Here is a 14410-nt window from a genome sequence, read left to right as displayed (position 1 = left end):
CGCACTGCATGAACAGCCAGACCCCTCACTGCATTCACAGCCAGGCCCCTCACGCTGCATTCACAGCCAGGCCCCTCACGCTGCATTCACAGCCAGGCCCCTCACGCTGCATTCACAGCCAGGCGCCTCACACTGCATTCACAGCCAGTCCCCTCACACTGCATTCACGGTCAGTCCCCTCACACTGCATTCACGGCCAGTCCACTCACACTGCATTCACAGCCAGGCCTCTCGCACTGCATTCACAGCCAGACCCCTCACACTGCATTCACAGCCAGACCCCTTGCACTGTCTCGCACTGCATTTATAGCCAGACCCCTCGCACTGCATTCAACAGCCAGGCCTCTCACACTGCATTCACAGCCAGGCCCCTTGCACTGCATTCACAGCCAGGCCCCTCGCACTGCATTCACAGCCAGGCCCCTCGCACTGCATTCACAGCCAGACCTCTCACACTGTCTGTCACTGCATTCCCAGCCAGACCTCTCGCACTGCATTCACAGCCAGGCCTCTCGCCCTGCATTCACAGCCAGACCCCTTGCACTGCATTCACAGCCAGACCCCTCACACTGCATTTACAGCCAGGCCCCTCACACTGCATTCACAGTCAGACCCCTCACACTGCATTCACAGTCAGACCCCTCACACTGCATTCACGGCCAGTCCCCTCACACAGCATTCACGGCCAGTCCCCTCACACTGCATTCACGGCCATTCCCCTCACACTGCATTCACGGCCAGTTCCCTCACACTGCATTCACGACCAGTCCCTTCACACTGCATTCACAGCCAGGCCTCTCACACTGCATTCACAGCCAGCCCACTTGCACTGTCTCGCACTCCATTTACAGCCAGACCCCTTGCACTGTATTCACAGCGAGGTCTCTCGCACTGCATTCACAGCCAGGCCCCTCACACTGCAGTCACAGCCGGGCCCCTCACATTGCATTCATGGCCAGTCCCCTCACTCTGCATTTACAGCCAGGCCCCTCACACTGCATTCACAGTCAGACCCCTCACACTGCATTCACAGTCAGACCCCTCACACTGCATTCACGGCCAGTCCCCTCACACAGCATTCACGGCCAGTCCCCTCACACTGCATTCACGGCCATTCCCCTCACACTGCATTCACGGCCAGTTCCCTCACACTGCATTCACGACCAGTCCCTTTACACTGCATTCACAGCCAGGCCTCTCACACTGCATTCACAGCCAGCCCACTTGCACTGTCTCGCACTCCATTTACAGCCAGACCCCTTGCACTGTATTCACAGCGAGGTCTCTCACACTGCATTCACAGCCAGGCCCCTCACACTGCAGTCACAGCCGGGCACCTCACATTGCATTCATGGCCAGTCCCCTCACTCTGCATTCACAGCCAGAACCCTCACACTGCATTCACAGCCAGGCCCCTCACGCTGCATTCACAGCCAGGCCCCTCACGCTGCATTCACAGCCAGGCCCCTCACGCTGCATTCACAGCTAGGCCCCTTACGCTGCATTCACAACCAGGCCTCTCTCACTGCATTCACAGCCAGACCTCTTGCACTGCATTCACAGCCAGACCCCTCGCACTGCAATCACAGGCAGACCCCTCGCACTGCATTCACAACCAGGCCTCTTGCACAGCATTCACAGCCAGGCCTCTCGTACTGCATTCCCAGCCAGACCTCTCTCACTGCATTCCCAGCCAGGCCTCTCACACTGCATTCATAGCCAGGCCTCTTGCACTGCATTCACAGCCAGGCCTCTTGCACTGCATTCACAGCCAGGCCTCTTGCACTGCATTCACAGCCAGGCCCCTCACACTGCAGTCACGGCCAGTCCCCTCACACTGCATTCACAGCCTGGCCTCTCACACAGCTTTCACAGCCTGGCCTCTCACACTGCAATCACAGTCGCATCTCTCTGAGTCGCATCTCTCTGAGCGCTCACGCGTGCACACATGCCTCCACAGATGCTCTTCTGCCGGATGGAAGGAAGGGTTTGGATCGTTGGCGGAGTGAAGTGTCCTCTAACAGGATTCATAGCCTGGGATTTCTTCAGGCAGCGCAGCCTTTGAGACAGCTGCTGGCCCGAACGCTGCTCAGATAAAAAGCATCCTTGAGACTGGCACTTTTTATTCTCAATCACTGCCTGTACATACAAAGCAATGTGCACGTCTGCAATGAGGGGGAACATTTTCCTACAAGGGTGACATTACAATCTCTTAGAAACACTGGAGGAAAATGCAAGATGTAGGGAAGGGGGCCCGCACATCAGTAGGGGGCCCTTCGAGGACTGGTAAGCCTGGGGCCCCCCGCACCGCGGGGGCTGCGGGGTCCTTTGTTACGCCCCTGTAGCATGCCTGTTAATTAAATTTCTTTCTTATAGCAGCCGCTTACTATCCCTGCTTTGCAAAACATAAAAAGATACTTCCCACCATTTTCAGCCCACCCTCTCTGTAGCCAGGACACCTGGTGGAAAACCGGGACTGTCCGGGCAAATCCGGGACACCTGGTCACCCTACACATTAGGGATGTCAGCGGCTCCGTCATTTGTAAGAGATGCAGCCTCAAGGGGAGTTGTTGCCTGCAGTCCGAGGAAAACTGGGTTCTGATTTTTCCTTCTCTAAATTGCTTGATCTTGGATAAACCAATCAATTTTCTAGCGTCTCGGCTTTTACTTGCTAAACATTGTAGCATGTGGAAGCGGACTTGTCCCACTGGGAAGCATTATGTAAAAACAGATTCCACATTCTGCTTCAAACAGAAGGTGATCCACAGTGTTAGATTTGCTGGGTAACAGTGGTTTTCAACACCTCCCACACGTTCCGCGTCTGTAACACAAAACAATCTGTTTTTGTTGTCTTTCGGTTGGCAGGGTGAAGCCAAAACAGAAGCAAGTTTACGAATAAATAAGGCATTTGCAGGATAGATATTTCTGCTGTATGTAAAGGGGTGTTCCGGAAGGCCTCCAAAAGACTGAGAGGTGGCAACCTAGTTGTCTATATGTTAAAATATTTGTGTGAAATTTAAAAAAAGAATCTGAAAATAACATAATTTATAGTAATAGAATACCTTTTGGTCACTGTCAGTGTCACGAGCCGATAGTCATTTCACTTTGTTGAATCTATTGACATTGCCAAAGTGCTGCACAGAATTACATACAAGGGTATAACATTTTAAATTGTGTGACACAGGAGATAATGAGCGTTGGCAAAGCTGATACGCCTGGCCTTAGCAAACAAGCATTTGCAATGCAATAGGTCTCACATTATTAAAGTTTGAGCTATTGGCATTGCTAAATAATACACCACCAATAGCTCAAACTTTAATAATGCGAGACCTATTGCATTGCAAATGCTTGTTATCATATGATGCGGGACTGTGGGGAAGTATCACAGTTTAGGACAGAAATTCCTCTCTTTAATTAATGACTTTTCAGGCACTTATCTCCGAGTCATTCTGAGTAAAGCTTTGTTTGTTGAGTTAGTTACTTAGAACTAAGGATAATAAAAAAGCGCGTAATTTCATAGATTTAGCGCCTTATTTTTGGTAAGCGTAAGATTGCGATCCTGCAACCTGCCTCCAAACACACACAGCCGCACCCGAGTACTTCACAGGTCTTTAACCCCTTGCGTGCATCGGATGGCCGCCGGCCGTTCAACGTCACGGTGGGCGTGTGCGGAGGACGGCCGGGGGCCGTCCGAACCACGCCCACGCCATAAATCACCCGCACCAGAATTTCCGCCGCGGTTAAAGGGTTAAAAGACAATTTGCTTGTTAATGAGGCTTTGTAAATGTTTTCTTAGCCCCCCCTCGAAATTTGGCTCTACTTGCGCCTCTGGGGAGGGTGTATGGCGTTATCCATACATATCTTTATTTAGACCACACCTCTACTCGGATAGACCACACCCCTTTAAGAGGTTTCCCCAACCTTTTAGAGCACCCCCAGTTTTTTCCCCACTTAAAGCCCTGGTTATGTTGATTTGTAGTGCCCCCTAATCACTGTGAGGCTTTTGAGGTGTTTGATCAGGTGCGTAGGTGTGTGGTCTCCACAGAGTTATTCAAAGAGCTCTAGACAGAGGTGTGTTGACAGAGCCGTTTGTGGGACCCATTCTTGGACTATTAGGTCACTATGTTATGTTTAATTTTTTAATGCACAGCTGTCACTTAAAAGCTTTCATGGCGCTGCGGCAGACCAGAACAATGAGAAGCAATGCAAGCCTATGTCCAGGGCGGGGCGTATCAGTGAGGCCCCCACCCTCTGGACTCTGGAGGTACACTCCACCCTAGGACAGCTGGAAGTGAGACAGCCCCGCCCTCCGCTTCTAGCAGTACAGTGCCATTAGGTGTCGCAGCTGATGACAGACGTACATTGGGAGAGAGGCACATGGCCCCAATCCTGGACCGCCATCGGGTTTGACAGTTGACGCCTACGATCAGGTTTGTGGTCCTCAGGCAGAGGGGCATGTGCGTTCCAGCACTAGGCTAATACTGACCTCCAGGGACAGTGTGCTACTGGTCAATAACGGAGTAAAGAAGAGTGAGGGCACTGATAGAGCGGCACGTGAGTCCCAGTACTGGGCTACCACTGACTTCCAAGGACTGCGTGTTAGTGGTCAATAACGAGGGAAGAAGAGTGAGGGACACTGAGAGAGAGCGGTGCGTTAGTCCCGATATTCGACAAGCACTGAGTGCCACGGGTGAGGCGCTGTGGCGGGCTGTGTATGGCTCACGGCGCTATACTAGAATTCCGTATCATCGGTGGTTAAAGAGGCGAAGAAGAGCTGCATGTGGGCATGCAGCAGTGCTGCAGCTCTGTGCCGCGTCTGTGGCACACAGCAGGGTTGAGGGGCATTGCCGCTACATTGTGTTTTGAGATTAATGGAGTGATGGAAAGTCTCACTAACCAGTTCGTTCTTTCCACTTCCGCTGTTTTTGTTTGTCTCTATTTCATATATAAACACCAGCAGTTTGCTGTTCTACTTTTACATGAATCCGCATCAATCCCAAGTTTTATTTTAAAAGTTGAACGAGTTCCATTTCAGCTTAGCTTGAAGCCAAACGGGCTGCAGTTTTATAGGGAAAAACATCAACTTGTACCACAAGCACGGAATCAAAACCAGAGGTGCGCGCGCAACTCAGAGGAGCGGGCCGGGAATGGTAACTAGTGGTGTGCGCGCACCACAGAGGAGCGGGGGGAGGGATCTCGGCAGCGAGGCGAACGTGCGCTAGACACGGACGGGAATGGGCGTTGCAAAGCCAGGACATGCGCCCACCTTTGCCCATTCGCGTGCCTTTTTAAAAAAAAAAAAACACGGTAAAGCCAATGGCCGGCGGCGAAAGCCTCATCACACGCACGAGCATCTGAGCAGCTTTAAGAACCCCCTTACAAGATGTCTCGCACTGCGCGAGCAATGTTGCGCACTGCAACACTAGGTGCGAGACATAAAAAGGGCAATGTTGATCTATTTGATATTTTCCAAATATATGGAATATAAAACCAAATCTTGCAAAAATATTTTTTATAAATGTAACAATAAAGAAGTGGCCCTGTAGCCCATGCACACCAGCTGCGGCACTGAAGTGCACTTCAGCCAGCTGTGCACATTATATTAGACACAAAAGGCAACATAATAAATGCAGCCACATAGAATTAGTTTTCCTACCTTCGGTTACCTCCTTCGAAGGTATGGCCTTTTCAGCAGATTGAGTCTGCCAGGGAACACCTACATGGGAAGACGCAGACGCTTCAAAGTCTACTATCACTCTTGAATATTACTAGGGGAGGATGTACATTGATTCTACACCTCCATGGTGCGGCTGCACCATTGGGAAGTTGCCCTACATTTCATCGTTCTTCTCGCTGTCCTGATGAAGACCCTCATGCTAGGATCTAAGTCACCTTGTGCAACAGTCGGGTCGAAACGGCGACTTTTTTAGATTAACAAGCCTGGACTGATTATCGATACCTGTGTGGGGTAGTTGTTGTAAATATACACTACCCTGTTCTGAACAAGGAGAAATAAGAGGCTGTACACACTTCTCTCTGCCAATCTGTTTTAAAATTAAACAAGTCGTCTTGCCATTGGTGGCAATCCAGGTGGGCCGGGTTAATTTGAGGAAATACGCTGTAGCTGCGTCGGCAAACTACAACTATATATATATGTGTGTGTGTGGACGATTAATACCCCTGAGGAAATCCTCAGCAGGTGATAATAACATGAAAATAAACAGTCATGAGACATTAAATGTCCATCAGTTGTATCCGCAATGGGGGTCACTTATTTACATAAAGAAGAACACTACTGCACCCAGAAGTCATATACACATGTTTGAAGGGTCAGAGTGTTTAACATCCCTCGTCCTAAACAAAGCGGCTTCTTCTGAGCCTGCTTTGCCTGATTCCCTCCAGCATGAGTAACTAACGCTCCAAACTGTCGCAGCACCGCTCCAGCCTCCCGACCGATGTGGCTGCTGTCAAGCTCGCTCCTGCACTGTCCTGTTTACAAAGCGAGGCCATAAACAATAAATACGAAACCTGGCTTTGCTTTCCTTTGATGTTTTTCTGTAAAGAAAAAAGTGATGAGCAGAAAGGAGATATTTATGACAGCACGTTTATTTTTTGCCCTTTGGCTAATTATAGGAAGGAGGGAATCTCTGTGTGTTGCAGCACATTCTGAGCCATGTTTTAAATCTGAATTACATTGAACTGATTCTAATATCGTTTTCCTAGAAATATCTAAACGCCTTTTAGTGTGTTTAATTTTGCAGTAACGATTCTTCATGTGGTCCCACTCATATGAAAGAGAAACACACTTAGGGGCAAGTTTATGAGTATTGTGGGGCAGAGCAGCAAGTCACCTTGCTGCGCCACCCTGCGTCCCAGTGAAAGGGCAGGAATGCGCTGTATTTATCCAGGGTGGCACATTGCTGTCCTTTTCCCTTATGCTGGCACCGTTTTGACAGCCTGGCACCAAAGCAGGCTCCTTTGCACCTTGCCATGGTGTAGAGGGCCTGTGTTGCAGGCAGGGTTGTTTTTGTGCAGAAAGGGGCACCTTCTGCACAAAAACAATCCTGGGAGACCTTTTCCCCTTCACACATATAAAGAGGAAAACACTAGGGGAAATAAAGATATTTCTCCTCTTTACACCTCTCCTGAGGCCTATCTTTTTTAGCACATTCCCTGGTTTACAAGGTCTTTCAAATTTGAGAATGTGTAAAAACCCATGGAAGTCGCATTGGAACACCCATTGAAAACCCATTGAACACCTACCCAGTGCAGTGTAACACTACATTTAATTTGTGCTACGTTGTGTTATTTTTGGAGCCACTCAAAGCCATGCAAAGTGGCTTTCGGTGGCTTCAAAAATATGACTTATGATTTGCGTCACTCTTGCATCAGGTTTAGTGGTGCAAAAGTGATGCAAACTAGGTTAAAAGTATGTCCCTAAGGATTTAAACATTTTGGAATAAGGATGACAGTGTAGCCATGTAATAAAAAAGCCCCCGCAATACATTATGAGGATATTGCAAGTCACCTCAGAGTTCCACAACCTTAAAAAGGGCCCTTATTCCTCTATATGGTCAGGGAACTCCATGGTTACCTTATCCCATATATATTTCATATATTATAAAATAGGATTATATACAATTATACAATCAGCAATCAGTGAATGAACTCTATATGGAGATCAGTTATATAACCGCTATTGTGAAAATCTGGCATTGATCCTAACCTCCTGAACTTACCTTGGACATCCATCTCTTAAGACAACACTCCTCCTGAAAAATGGCCACCGACTGTTTGTTGATGTTGTCAGCAATAGTACCCAAGCTGGGGCCGAATAATCAATTTCTCACAGAGCAGTAACTAGAGCGGTGGCAAGAAAAGCTACTTCAACTTGGAAACAGATGAGATAAATCCTGGATGTCCATGTTCTGCGACACAGGCCATCCATTTCTGTAACGTAACTGCCAGCTTAGACACACTCTCAAAGCCACTCAGCCTATGAATTCCATTATCCAAGCAGTGAGCGATGCTATCGAAGGCAGTGCAATGAATAACTTACCTTACAATTCTACTTCCACCAGCACCTGACCATTCTCTCAGCTCGCGATTTGTGTTGCGAAGCGTCAGCAGCCTGGTCCTTAACCATACATACTGCAAAGGAGAAGTTCGACATAGTGGTAATACAGCGCAAGAGCCCTCGATGCAAAGGTGTCTGCAGCCACAATTCATAGAATCAGTTGTTGCTTAGATCCATTCACCCTTTCACATTTCTGAAATTTTGAGTTTTGCTTTTGTTGTACGCAAATCTTGTTCTAAATTTGATTGGAACAAACTTGGTTTCTGGTATTTCATTTCTAATTTGTTTCTCTCTTTTTGTAATTTTATTTATGCATCGCCAACTGTTTTTATGGCTAGCTACCAGAAATTAAGTAGATTGGTAGAGTATTGTTAGGGCTAGGGGTAGTAATTAATAATATGACAAACAGACACTCTCTGACAATTTTTTTAAATTGGTGCTAATAAGTCACCATAGTACCCGAACATAGTCCCAACAGCCATAAGCCCCTCCATATCATGCTATAGACAGTTTGGTAGAAAAATATTCTATATTCATTTTCATTTTTCAGTTAACCAGATTCAAAAAGATAAAAAGGTGAACAGCACAAAAAAATCAGTAAGCATCATGAGTCTATCACACACACATTCTATCAATCAACCACACAACTACATACTCCGACAAACTCAGACAGATCATCAGATCATAGTTCATTGTAACGCAATACGTGTATACAAATATGAACAGGGTTCTTCCCCCGAGACATAGGCCAATACAAATTTTCACATAGCATAAATGATAAGCATTAAGAGAAACACACTTCTCAGATAGTCATATACTACAAGGTGCAAGTTCTTCTCCAGGGGGGAGATAGAAGTGGGGGAGTAACAGGGGTTTCAACGTCGACGCACGTTTCGGTGTCAGACCCGGATCTATTTCACACCTTCACCAGGACGACAACAGGGCGGTGCGGGACTCATGAATAATGATATCTGAGAGTCAAGGCCAGGACGGGACATGTAGGTGGTCTTGAGCACTGAACGGCTGCCGGCGGAAGCTCGCACTACCAACCGGCGAAGTGGTGCCTGAAGCGACCCTTAAGATGCTTCACAGGACCCTTGTACTTTAAATGACCTTGTTCCCTTGACATGATCACATGTATCCTGAGGACTTCTTTTTCATGTCCCTGCTGTCTGCATCTTCGTAGCTCAAGACCATCTACACTCCGGACTACTGCCTTCCTGTTTGGCTTTGCAATTTTGCAATTATATCTATTCTTATGAGCCAGAATGGGACATTTGTTATCCCCGTGCTCTCCCAACCTCCTCTACCATTGGCAATTCTGTCCTGGCCTTGACTCTCAGATATCATTGTTCATGAATCCTGCACTGCCCTGTTGTCGTCCTGATGAAGGAGTGACTGAAAAGCGTGTCAGTGTTGGAACCCCCTGTGTCTCCCCCACTTCTATCTCCCCCTCTGGAGAAGAACTTGCACCTTGTAGTATAAGATTATCTGAGGAGTTTGTTTCCCTTAATGCTTATCATTTTTGCTATGTAAAAATTTGTATTGGCCTGTGTATCGGGGGAAGAACCCTGTTCGTATTTGTATACACATATTGCGATTGAATGAACCTTGATCTGATGGTCTGTCTGAGTTTGTCTGAGTATGTGGTTGTTTGATAGAATGTGTGTGTGTGAGACTCATGATTCTTATTGACTTTTGTGATGTTCACCTTTTTATCTTTTTGTATCTGGTTGATTGAAATTGTATTGGCCTGTGTATCGGGGGAAGAACCCTGTTCGTATTTGTATACACATATTGCGATTGAATGAACCTTGATCTGATGGTCTGTCTGAGTTTGTCTGAGTATGTGGTTGTTTGATAGAATGTGTGTGTGTGAGACTCATGATTCTTATTGACTTTTGTGATGTTCACCTTTTTATCTTTTTGTATCTGGTTGATTGAAAAATTAAAATAAATATAGAATATTTTTCTACGAAACTGTATATATCATGATATGGAGGGGCTTATGACTGTTGGGACAATGTTTGTGTACTATGGTGACTTATTAGCACCGATTTAAAAATGTTTGAGCAGAGAGTGTCTGTTTGTCATATTATTAATTGCTGTGTTTCCCCTGGTCCCTCTGCCAGCTTTCAGATTCAGGGGCCACCTTCTGTGTGAGTGTTAGGGCTAGGGATAGTAACATCGAATGATTGATATCCACACGATAATTCAATTTTGGGTGTGCACTTCATTAACATCAATATTATACTACCATGGCGCACTGACAAAATATCTTCAACAAACTTTTTTTAAATAATAGTAAATGTATGTTTTTATATAGCGCTTGCTGACATACCACCATGATTCTTAACGCCGTATCATTCAGTATAGTTTAAATTATGGCTGATATATATTATAAGTAGGGCTCCCGTTTTTATGGTATTTATTTGTTTGACATTTCCATCTGTATTTATCCATATGTATTTTTTGGTAATTTTAGCTGTACTTATCCATTTTTTGGGGGGGATTTGTGAAAAGAATTTGGCTGAACCCGGTATATTTCCACATTTATTTACAGCTAAATATGAACTCATGCTTGAAAGCCTGCTAGGTTTCAGTGTTATGAATATCTGAAGGAAATAAATCAATGTGCCTTATGTGAAAATATGGAAATTTCACTATCAACCTTGTGCATATGTACTGCTGTTAAAGCCTCTTTACTAAATTCCCATTCTTTGTTAACACCTTACCTATCAATCCACAAAGCTATTAGCATGGCAGTCATAGCAGAGAATGTTTAGAATCACCCAAAAAGCAACCCAGTTTCCGTTTTTATCCACATTTTAAAATAAATGCAGACAGGGAAACAAATGGTTTTCCATCTCTAGTTATCTGTAAAAATCATTAAAAATGGAAAACAGGGAGCCTTAATCATAAGTTGAGTAACCAGGGCCCACAAGGCAAACCTTCTTTCAGAAAGCATTCTTGCATGTCTCAAATTAGAGAAGCAAAGTTTCATTCAGTCATTCATCTGCACAGTGAGTCATTGATGCAACGTTACGTTCCATAAAATGATTGTCCATCAGGAACAGACCGCTCAGTATTGGTCCAGATTGCATACGGAACCGGCATTTGTGTTACTGTTAGTGCTGGTATGTCATCGGGTAACTAGGCGCTCTATACATGCTATCTCATTCATTCTTTCATACAGAGCTATTTGTTGTGGAAAGTAAAACATAATTTATTCTTACTTTCACTCTTCCCCTGCTGTCAGTTGATCTATCCATCCGTCTGGCTGTTCTTCAGACAGAGATTCAGCTAACCTAGTGTTATACCATAAATGTGTTGATCCACCCATTGGTAAGCCCTTCTTATAGTCAATCCATCTTGCAGTCAGTCCTTTTTACAGTCAGGCGGTGCAAGGACCAGTCCTCCCTATAGTGAGTCTTTTTATCTGTCAATCCTCTCTACAGTCGGTCCATCTCTTGGTCAGTCCTGCATTCATTCTGTCCAATCTAAGCCCTTATTCCAATCAGTCAATTCGTATTTTAGTCCTTCCCATAAGCAGCCAGTTCTTCTTGACATCCATCACTCAGTCAATCACCTGCCCAGCCTTCATCCCTGCATGGAGAATAGAACCCCTGCCGCGGCCATTCTAACCAGCCACAAAATGGTTGATAGTCTCGCTACCTTACCCACGTGTCATCCTCTACCTTCCCCCTCGCTCCCTTCACAGGATGATGGCATACTGAAGCAATGCATCCTACCTCAGAGCCGACTGGGCTATTCTAATTTCATGCCCCAGGCCCTTCTCCATAAGGTGTATTTTGCTTCTTCTTTCAAACCTTGAACTCTGGCATGCAAACAGGTTCTCACTGCTGGTTCTGATGAGTGAACACTGAGGCGGGGGCCTGTGCACAGGGGGTGTAGAGAGTCACTGTGAAGAACCTGTGGCTGCCATGGCCTCCACTGGGCATGACCTTCCCTGTATGACCTCGACCTGACACAACTTTGATCTAGTATATTTACTATTCTAATTCTAAAGCAAACACAAGAAGATGGTGGACGGAGCGCTGAAACTTTTCAGACACTCATCCCATTCACTATAAGATCTGGGAGGAATCCATATTGGTTCTTTAGCTCACTTCACCACCCCATTTCAGTCACAGCTTTATGCAAATCAGTCTTGACCGTGTTTCAACATGGGAACTGTCCAGCTCGAACTACCCAGCCAGGTCTTCCCTGGACCGGAAACAAGCATTCTGGGACCGGTTTCATGGTAACACCCCTCATCAGCCTGGCTAGCTTGAATACAGTGGCAAACTGTGTTTGCTCTATTCTAATTCTAGTCATCACACTTTGGGCGCTTTTATTGGACATAGTTTACACTATGAATGAAAGCAGAAACACTCAACATGAACAAGTTCATGGTCCACTAGGGTAAAGATACTTTTGGTCTCAGGTCAATGGGAAAACTTCCCCAGGCGCTAACTCAGAGAGGAAATCTCCACCCAGGGTCCCAAGGTCACTGAGTAAACTTAGTCTAGTCCTTAGGTCACAGGGTAAAGCTAGCTTTGGACTGTAGTTCACATGAGAAGCCACCCTTTGGCATAAGGTCAGTGATGGAAATCTACAGGAGCTAAGATTTTCCCATGGTCAAAGGTCCTTAGTGCAACTCCTTCAAAACCATTGGCTACTGGAGAAACTCCCCCAAGACCTTGCTTCGCTGGGGAAAACTCCCTCAGCACCAGTGGTTACTGGCAAAACCCTGCTGGAGCTAACACATCAGGACCATAGGACAAGCGAGAAACTCCCACCAGACGACCGGTTACTGGAAAATATTCCCTCCAGTTCACTGTAACCGGAGAAGAATCTCTCCCGACAGTGGGTTGCAGTAGGAATTAAAGATGTCCTTGGGTACTTCCATCACTTGGCTTGGGAAATACAGTCTTGGGCCACTCTTGACTGGAGGCATATAGTTCACTGTAGCAATGCACAGTGAGTTTATGGGTCACTTTGGAAAAATTCTTTGGACACTGTGGTCGCACCAGAAAACTCTGTGGGGACCGTAGACCTATTCAAGTGATAGTAACATGGTCCATAATGGGCCGATCGCTGCCTGGCTTAAGGTTCCTGAAAAAGATACGGCATGTCAGTCGGGTGCAAGTCAGAGTCTGGGGACGGCATCAGCTAGAAGAGGAATACTGATCGGGAGAGGATGTGGTCTCACGGCTAGACTGCTGACTTTGGAGAAGGGAAACCAAGGTACGAGCCTCCGGGTCGCCTCCACATCCTGTAATTCTGGGCAAATCACTTAATCTCCCCGTGCCTGAATGTGTAATGTAAATACGGTGCTCATGTAAAGCGCTCCAATACCTTCGGGTCTAGTTCGCGCTATATAAATCTTCAAAAAAAATTAAAAATCTATTAAGCATGGAAAGTGAGAATGACATATTTCCATTCTCCAGGTAGCACTCGTGTTGTAACACAATATTTAAATGGAACACAATGCTTGTGATGGCCTGCGTTTGCTGACCAGGCCTGTAACACTGAAAGGAGGCTTTTAATAACTAGTGTAGCCCTCAGCATGAGGCTATAATGCTAAGGCAGCCCATTCACTGGAATTTTTAGAGCAGGACAGCCAAGTAGATTGTTCACAGCGCAGTCTGTTACTACCAGCACAGGCCATCAGCAGCAGATCTCTCCAGTGACTTGGAAGAGAGCTGGCACATCCATGTGCTAATAGCATTAATGACCTTGAAATAGGTCAAGGGCGCTACTTATTGCTGGATTGTGGTCCTGGCTTGGCCTTTTCAGATCTCATCCTTGTTGTGGCTGTAAAGGCAAGTATCCTTTTGTACATAAAAGGTCCCTCATGTTTATCCTCCCTCCACCCGGCCCCCACCGGGCAAGATGCAGACACCGAGAGCATGGACTGCCAGTGCCTCGTCCCATGCATGGCTTGGCATCTTCTTGACAAGTCAGGCCTTCCGGGCAACGCGCACATCCGCCCCGGCTCCCTTCTGTTCAAGTGATGCACATAAATGTATACACGTATAAATATGGACGCAGCGCGTATCCGTGCTCTGACGTCAATGGGCTCGGCCGCCGCGTCCCTTAAAGGTGAAATGAAAATCGAGGTAGGAGGTTCCAGCTCAGGTCCAGGGATGCTGTACCAACACCCCAGTTTCAGGATAACCATAGACTATTTAAACGAGTTTATTTGACATACATTTTGTGTACAGTTATCGTATAACTAAACCATGGAACTCTGGCATACACCACATAGTTGTGTAAATTTGATCTCACTTTGACCTCAGTGGAACCTTAATGTGGTGCAGGTGTTCC

The 14410-nt window shown here is 46.4% G+C and overlaps 1 protein-coding gene across 1 annotated transcript in view; it reads left to right on the top strand.

The window, feature by feature from the left end:
• The window catches only part of PDE4A (phosphodiesterase 4A), a 974338-nt gene that overhangs the window by 157489 nt on the left and 802439 nt on the right, over positions 1-14410 (top strand). The gene's annotated exons all lie outside the window — the stretch shown is intronic.

Source organism: Lissotriton helveticus, chromosome 1_1, assembly GCF_964261635.1.
Source record: "Lissotriton helveticus chromosome 1_1, aLisHel1.1, whole genome shotgun sequence".
NCBI classification, from domain to species: domain Eukaryota; kingdom Metazoa; phylum Chordata; class Amphibia; order Caudata; family Salamandridae; genus Lissotriton; species Lissotriton helveticus.
This window is presented reverse-complemented; position numbering and strand designations above follow the sequence as displayed.